The 7,896-nt window shown below is 40.2% G+C and overlaps 1 non-coding gene across 1 annotated transcript; it reads right to left on the minus strand.

The window, feature by feature from the left end:
• Positions 1 to 418: 418 nt before the first annotated feature.
• LOC125110445 (U12 minor spliceosomal RNA) lies at positions 419 to 564 on the minus strand. Its single transcript, XR_007130622.1, has one exon. It is a non-coding gene; the product is annotated as a U12 minor spliceosomal RNA (small nuclear RNA).
• Positions 565 to 7,896: the final 7,332 nt, after the last annotated feature.

A 7,896-nucleotide genomic window follows, 5' to 3' on the forward strand; every position in this document is an offset into this window, starting at 1 on the left:
CTGGACATGGGAAAAAGAAAAGAGGAATACTTAGAGTAAGAAGAGAGTTTTGCTTTCTGAATGTACACAATCTGGTGGGTCGATAGAGAGAAGAGGATCACAGCAGAATTATGTTTGTGGAAGATTTACAGTGGAGCTGCTGTGATGAAAAATTTCAGGCGGTACCATTCACGCAGATTCACTCAGAATCCAAGACATTCTATTTTTTTTTCCTGTGACTCATGTATCTTTATTTCCTAATCAAGCAGAGAATTAGCTAAAGATCCACATTTTTCAGTCTCTTGGGTAGCAATACTGTTGGCAGATTTTTGAGGTTAGACCACTTAGCTAGTGGAGAACTCAACTGAGGGGGATTAATGCATCTTCATCTCTTGCTAGTGCAGGTGAGACTAGTCTACTCTTTAAATATAAAGGGGGAAGGGCAGATTGTAACTCCTGGGCATCCCGCAAAGTAGGTGGGTCGTCTTAGGGGCAACCTTTTCCTGTTCAAGAATTCATCTCATATTAGCAGCATGGATTCAGGCATTACCCTCTATGATTGCTTTCCCTATAGATTCAAGGCATTATGTGTTCTTTATCTTTGATACCTTTTATGAGAATGGTATCCTGAGGAATTGAGTGATGTTGTGGTCCTAACAGCTTGGACTATCATCTCATTGAAGAAAATACAATGGCTGGATGTTAGTGTTTGGGATGGTAGCAGGCAAAGAAGAGGTGTGAAATGCAACCAGGCATCAGGCATGTTCCATGTTCTGGGTATGACTCAGCATTCTTCCCTACTTCTTTCTATTTGCATTTCTGAACCATGGTAGACAGAGAGCTGAAAACTGCTTCCCAGACCTCCTGGTAGAACAGGTCCGAAGACAAATGAAGTTATGCCAGTTGGATGCTTTGATGAGAGATTTTGGAATGGGGCTCTGTGGTAGGAATCATTTTCTTGCTGCTCTTTTCAGTATAAAAAATTCCAAGAGATGATAGAGTTTAAAGGTAGATGCCAATTGGATGTTTTGATGGGAGATTTGGAATGGGGTTCTGTGGTAGGAATCATTTCTTGCTGCTCTTTTCCATAGCAAAAAAATCCCTAAGAGATAATAGAGTTTCAAAGTAGTTGTAGCAGCAGCTAGACTTAATAGTCTAGTGTCTAGTGGGTCTAAAGTCCAGTGCATAGTGGGTTGGAGTAATTGCAGGAACTGGAATTGGCCCACCTAGGTCTAGTTGTCAGCATCCGGTGTGTCTTTGAAATAATCAATTCCATGAGCAGCCCCGTGACACTTCCTCCTCCAGCCCTTCAGTCATTTCCTAAGTGTTTAATTTCCTGTGTCAAATCCCATCTGCTGGAAATATCTGTTTACTACACTCACATCTAGCTGATACAGCATGTTCAAAGGCAAGGAGATGTGGGAAAACAAAAAAGCAAAAAACATAACAAAACAAAAAAAAACACCTTGTGGTCAGGGAATAACTAGCTGCTAGGCATGTTGGAACCCAGATGGACAGTGGCAGAAAATACAGATGGAAGAGTATGTTTGATAAAGATTATGAACTTTGTAAGTTTCTTTCTTTCTTTCTTTCTTTTTTTTTTTTGTAGGGCTGCACCCTCAGCATATGGAAGTTCCAAGGCTAGGGGTCCAACTGGAGCTACAGCTACTGGCCTACGCCATGGCCACAGCAATGCCAGATCCTCAACCCACTAAGCCAGGCCAGGGATGGAACCCTTGTCCTCATGCATACTAGTCAAGTTTGTCAACCACTGAGCCCTGACGGGAACTCTGACTATATCTTTTAACAGTGTCATCTGGAGGTCATTTGTACTGGTAGTATTACTGCATTTGCTAAAAAACTTGTCCCCAGATTTGTAATGCATGTGGGATATGAGGAAATCCCAAGGTCAAATGCTACATGCCATATCTTGCTAATTCATTCAAAATGGGAAACTTTAAAATACTGGACAAACAGAAAAAGAAGAAAAAGAAAAAATATAATAAAATAAAGTACTCGACACGGGTTGAGAAAATGAAAGTGGAGGGTCACGCAAAAAGGTGCTAAAATACTTGGAGAGCAGTTAAAATGTTCAGGAGCAATCCTCTAATTTGCATTTATTTTTAAGAAATAAGTTGAATTATAAGATTTTTAATTTAAAGTCTTTGGAAATTCCTCCTTTGAATAAAATAGGACTACTTACACACATCACTGCTATGTCACTTACCGTACTGATTATAAATGTTTTCTTATATGTCTGTACGACAGAGAAAATACTACGTTCCATTTTAATCCCTTTTATTCCTTCCTGGCCAAATAGAAAGATGATATTTTGGGGTGTTCCCGTCATGGTGCAATGGAAAACAAACTTGACTAGAAACCATGAGGTTGTGGGTTTAATCCTTGGCCTCCCTCAGTGGGTTAAGGATCTGGTGTTGATGTGAGCTGCAGTGCAGGTGGCAGACATGGCTCTGATCCTGCATTGCTGTGGCTGTGGCTGGCAGCTGTAGCTCCGATTTGACCCCTAGCCTGCGAACCTTCATATGCCCCAGGTGCAGCCCTAAAAAGCAAGAAAAAAAAAAAGATGGTATTTTGAACCCTCATTTATAATTAGATTGGGGCCACGTGATGTATGTAACAGGGAGGCTTATCTGGACAAAAGCTACACAGTCTTCCTCATCCTGGCTTCCTTTTCCCCCTTTACGGTAATTTTTAAAGCTACACCTTGAAGTTGATGAAGCCACTAAGTAAAAAGAGCCTAAATTTCTGAGTCTCTGAGTCACTGTGGTGTACCCACCCCCTCACAACCTCTGCTCCACCTCACAATGGTCCACATTAGACTGATATACACTGGAAATTTACTTGTGTTAGGCTGCTGAGATTTTGACATGTTTATTACAGAACTAAACACACTTGTCTCACTAGCTTGTGTGTGCTCCTTGAACTCAGAGGTCTTGCTTTATTTATCTGTATCTCTTGTTCTACTGAAACATCTGGGACAATGCCCAGCATATAGTAAGGACTCAATACATGTGGAACAAATAAGTGAATGAGTATTCTAGGCAAGAGATAATAGGTACCTTTAACTAAGGTGATGGCAGGAGGCAGTATGAGTAACTATTTAACATACTTTTAAAAATATGTGTTTCTTTAAAAGACACACTGTATTTTAAAAAACACACAGTTTTTTTTGGGGGGGGTCATGCTTGCGGCATGAGGAAGGGATCAGGGACTGAACCCAAGCCGCAGAAGTCACAATGCCAAGTTCTTAACCTCTAGCCACCAGGGAATTCCAAAAGACATATAGCTTTTAACACTTTCCTTAGTGAATACTATTTCAGTATCCACTCTTTATTTATCTTTTTTTCCTGACTATATCTGGGATTATTATGAAATATGAAATAAAAAGTAAAGCACGATGAAATTTATTACTATGTATAACAAGGAATCATTTTGATTATTTTTAACTTATGATGCCATATGTTGTAACTTCATTCCTTTTCCCCACAGCTCTCTTGATCTTAAAATCCTTTTTCTTAAATGAATAGAGTTTAATTTTTTTTTGTCTTTTTTGCCATTTCTTGGGCTGCTCCCACAGCATATGGAGGTTCCCAGGCTAGGGGCTGAACTGGAGCTGCAGCTGCCGGTCTACGCCAGAGCCACAGCAACGTGGGATCTGAGTCATGTCTGTGACCTACACCACAGCTCATGGCTACACCGGATCCTTAACCCACTGAGCAAGGCCAGGGATCCAACCCGCAACCTCATGGTTCCTAGTTGGATACGTTAACCACTGCACCACCACGAGAACTCCTAGAGTTTAATTTTTGAACGGTTTTAGGTTTACAGAAAAAAAGAGCAGAAAGTACAGAGTTTTCATATACTTCTCCCTTTCCCACAGTTTTCCATATTACTAACATCTTGGATTATTGTGCAAGACGTTTAGTGGGAAGAGGTATATAATTATTTGTTATAATTGTGAGCCAATATAAATGCATTATTAATGAGTGAACTCCATAGTTTAGGGTTCACTCCCTGTGTTGTTTTGTAAATGTGTATTGACACGTAAGCACTATTACAGTATCATACAGCATAGTTTCCCTGCCTCCAGTTCTACATGCTCTGTCTATTCACATCCCTCCTCAAGTGCGTCCTTCTAAAGCCCTAGCAACCACTGATTTTTTTCACCGTCTCCACAGATTTTTCTTTTTTTAGAACATCATATAGTTGGAATCCTACATTGTGTATGTAGCCTTTTAAGATTGGCCTCTTTCAGTTAGCAATATGCATTTAAAGTTCCTCCATGTCTTTTCGTGGCTTAACTCATTTCTTTGTATCACTGTAATATTCCATTGTATGGATGTACCAGTTTATTTATCCATTTACCTCTTAAAGGGCATCTTGGTGGCCACCATGTTTTGAAAATGTATAAACGAGGCTGCTTTAAATATTCATGTGCAGATTTTTGTGTGAACATAAGTTATCAACTCATTTGGGTAAATACCAAGGAGCATACTCAATATCAATTGGATCATATTTTGTGAGTATGTTTAATTTTGTAAGAAACTACCAAACTGTCTTCCAAAGTTCCTGCACCATTTTGCATTCCCACTGGCAATGAATGAGAGTTCCTGCTGCTTCACACCCTTGTCAGCATTTGGTGTTGTCAGCTCCTCAGTGCTGAGTCATTTTATTAAGTGCGTGGTGGTTTTTCTTAAACTTTTATTCAGTGGTAATTAATTCTGATGCATGTCTTCAGGCAAAAGTCCTCTTTCTATTACATATGAAAAGCGGAGAAATATAGAAGAGACTGGAGGTTACATCTGAGAATTCAGGCTTAATTTATTGAAATCTTAGATCAGTTGGTTTCTAGACTCAATGCTGATTCATGAACAAGAGGGGATTTCAGCTGAAGAACATGCCTCTAAGAATTGAAATTCTGTGCAATTTACTTTATCCTTTACTTCCCCCAATATTTTCTGGCTCATGCCCCAGAGCAGGTCAGATCACTGTGATGTGGAGATGAATTGACACAATATCCCTGAAAGATGGAGAACTCAGCAACTAATCACACTGTGCTTTGCCTTGAATGTAGTTATACACACCCCTCCTTATAAAGTTGAGCTGATTATCAAATAAACAGGTGGGAAATGGACACTGGCAGCTGGAATAAAATTCCTTTGGAAGTGTTGACTCTTTTATTCCCACGTTTATGAGATGTGATGGATGGATAACTAATGGTCACAGGATGACTGAACATTAGGGCACCTGTACAAAGCTAAGGACACTGATAGAGTGGCTTATTGCAGAGTGCCAGAGATTTGTTAACATTCTGAAAAAGACTGTCAGGTGCTGAGTGAGATAGTTAAAGGTGCTGAGAGTGGATAAGAGACATTCCTGGTCAGAGACGCACACTCTTCATGGTTCATACTTCCCTTTTGGCAGTGAGTTTTGGGATGACTGTTCTAATTCTGACCCTTGTATGTAAATATTATTTGAAGAACAGAGGATAAAAATTCACATAATTCGAAAGAATTCCAAACTTCGCACCACTGAATATTGGGGAGAGGGGAAGGAGAGTGGGTAATGGAAGAAGTTTTACTTTATGCCTGGCTCTGTTACAGGAAAACTTATTTTTCTCATTTTTCAAATGGAAACTAGGGTAAACCTAGCTGCCAGGCAGACTAACAATATTATGATGATACAAAAAGCCAACATATCTGTTGAGTATATTTCAGGGCATTACTCTGGTGATTTAATGATACTGTCATTTGTCCAGAGAGGTGATAAATTCACTTTTATAGGTTTTGATGTTACAAAGAAATTACTGTCATTTCTCACTGTTACTTTAATTATGGGTTGTGCAGTTCCAGATCTAAATGTCATTACTGCATGCTCATTTACTTCAGGATCTGTACAGTGGGAAAATTAGTACACTATTTAAATAAAGCCATTTATAGAGAGGGTAAGGAGGAAATACTATCAAGCTTGATTTCACTAATTACTAGTATATTAAAACTACTCTGCAAAAATGAAAAACATAGATGGTATTTTTGCATTTAGCCATTAGTTTCAAAGTATGAATGCTTGTACCTTGTACCTCCCTTTAATTGGTTTGCATCGGAGTAAGGCCAATAAAGGATTAGTAACTGTGCTAAATTGTATTGTTTGTAAATACTCAATCTTCTCCTCTCTTGCCACTGAGAGAACTGTACATCCCCATCCCATCAATTTTGGTTTTGGTCAAAAAGTCCATAGCTGATGAAATGATATTTCTCAGCGTGGAAGGTGGAGAATCCGGTTCTGCTCCTTAGCATCTCAGTATGGTGATGATGCAGTTCTGTGAAGCTCCTTGGGAAAATACACTCTGCCTTGCTCCAGTTGCTACCCTATAATTTTTTTTTCTAGTTTATCAAAATTTGTAGCCAGACTGCCTAGACTTCAAATGTTGTCTCTACTGCCAACTATTTGTATGACCTTGGACTTTATTATATATTTCTCCAGTGTTCTCTTTTTCCAAACAGGGAGAACTTGTGGTTGAGAAGATGGAGGGAGTTCCCATTGCGTCTCAGTGGTAACAAACCCCACTAGTATCCACGAGGATGTGGGTTCAATTCCTGGCCTCACTCAGTGGGTTAGGGATCCGGCACTGCTGTGAGCTGTGGTGTAAGTTGCAGATGTGGTTCAGAACCCAAGTTGCTGTGGCTGTGGTGTAGGCCAGCAGCTGCAGCTCTGATTCCACCCCTAGCCTGGGAACTTCCCTGTGCTACAGGTGCAGCCCTAAAAAACAAAACAAAACAAAAAAAACCAAACCAAACCAAACCAAACAAAAGATGTAGCTCTGAGATAGATGTGCTTCTATCAATATGGAAATCCGGATCCTTTTGTAACTTGGTGGAATAGAACCCCCGCCAACTTGTGTGGGATATGTGCTATAATGGAAAAATAAACACACAGTATGTTAAACCACTGAGATTTCCCAGAATAGACTTTTTCACACCATCATCTATGCTAATACAATGGGTGTGAATGACCACTAGGCCTTTACCTCCTAAGGAAAAGCTTATATCAAGGGAATGCAATTCTAAACACTTGTTCAAAAATCTGAAAGTATAGAATACTCTGTTTCTAACTTGGGTCTCTGATGCAGGTGCAGTTGATGTCAACTGAGGCTCTGTTCATCTGTTAAGTTCCTCTGGTCTGGGTGTCCAAGAGGGTTCATTCACAAGGCTGGAAACTTATATTGGCTTTAACATGGGAGTTGATTTCTGGCTTTTGATCAGAGTACCAAGATGTGGCCTCTCCATGTGGTTGCATGTGGCCTCTCCAGCTGGGTTCTCAGAGGGAATAATTTCCCCAAAGTAAGCATTTTTAAGAGAGCCGGGGATGAAGACATGGCTGTTTTATGGTCTAGACTTGGAAGTTGCATATCATTACTTCCAATGCATTCTGTCAATCAAATAAATCTCTAAGACAGCCCAGATTAAACTGGAGCGCCCTTCTCAAAGGGAAAAGGGAAACAAATTGCACATGCAGCCATCTTTATTCTCACATATACCCTCCTCTATAACACACATTTCCACTCACCCGCACTGATCGACACCCACATTAAAATTCACTCTCATGCAGTTCTTGTTGTGGCTCAGTGGAAACTCATCTGACTAGCATCCATAAGGACGAAAGTTCTATCCATGGCCTCGCTCAGTGGGTTAGGGATCCGGCATTGCTGTGAGCTGTGCTGTAGGTTGCAGATGCTGCTAGGATCCTCCATTGCTGTGGCTCTGGCGTAGGCCGGCAGCTATGGCTCCGATTTGACCCCTAGCCTGGGAACCTCCATATACTGCAGGAGCGGCCCAAGAAGTGTCAAAAAGACAAATAAATAAATAAATAAATAAATAAATAAATAAATAAATAAAA

The sequence above is a fragment of the Phacochoerus africanus genome, chromosome 10 (genome assembly GCF_016906955.1).
Source record: "Phacochoerus africanus isolate WHEZ1 chromosome 10, ROS_Pafr_v1, whole genome shotgun sequence".
Taxonomy (NCBI): domain Eukaryota; kingdom Metazoa; phylum Chordata; class Mammalia; order Artiodactyla; family Suidae; genus Phacochoerus; species Phacochoerus africanus.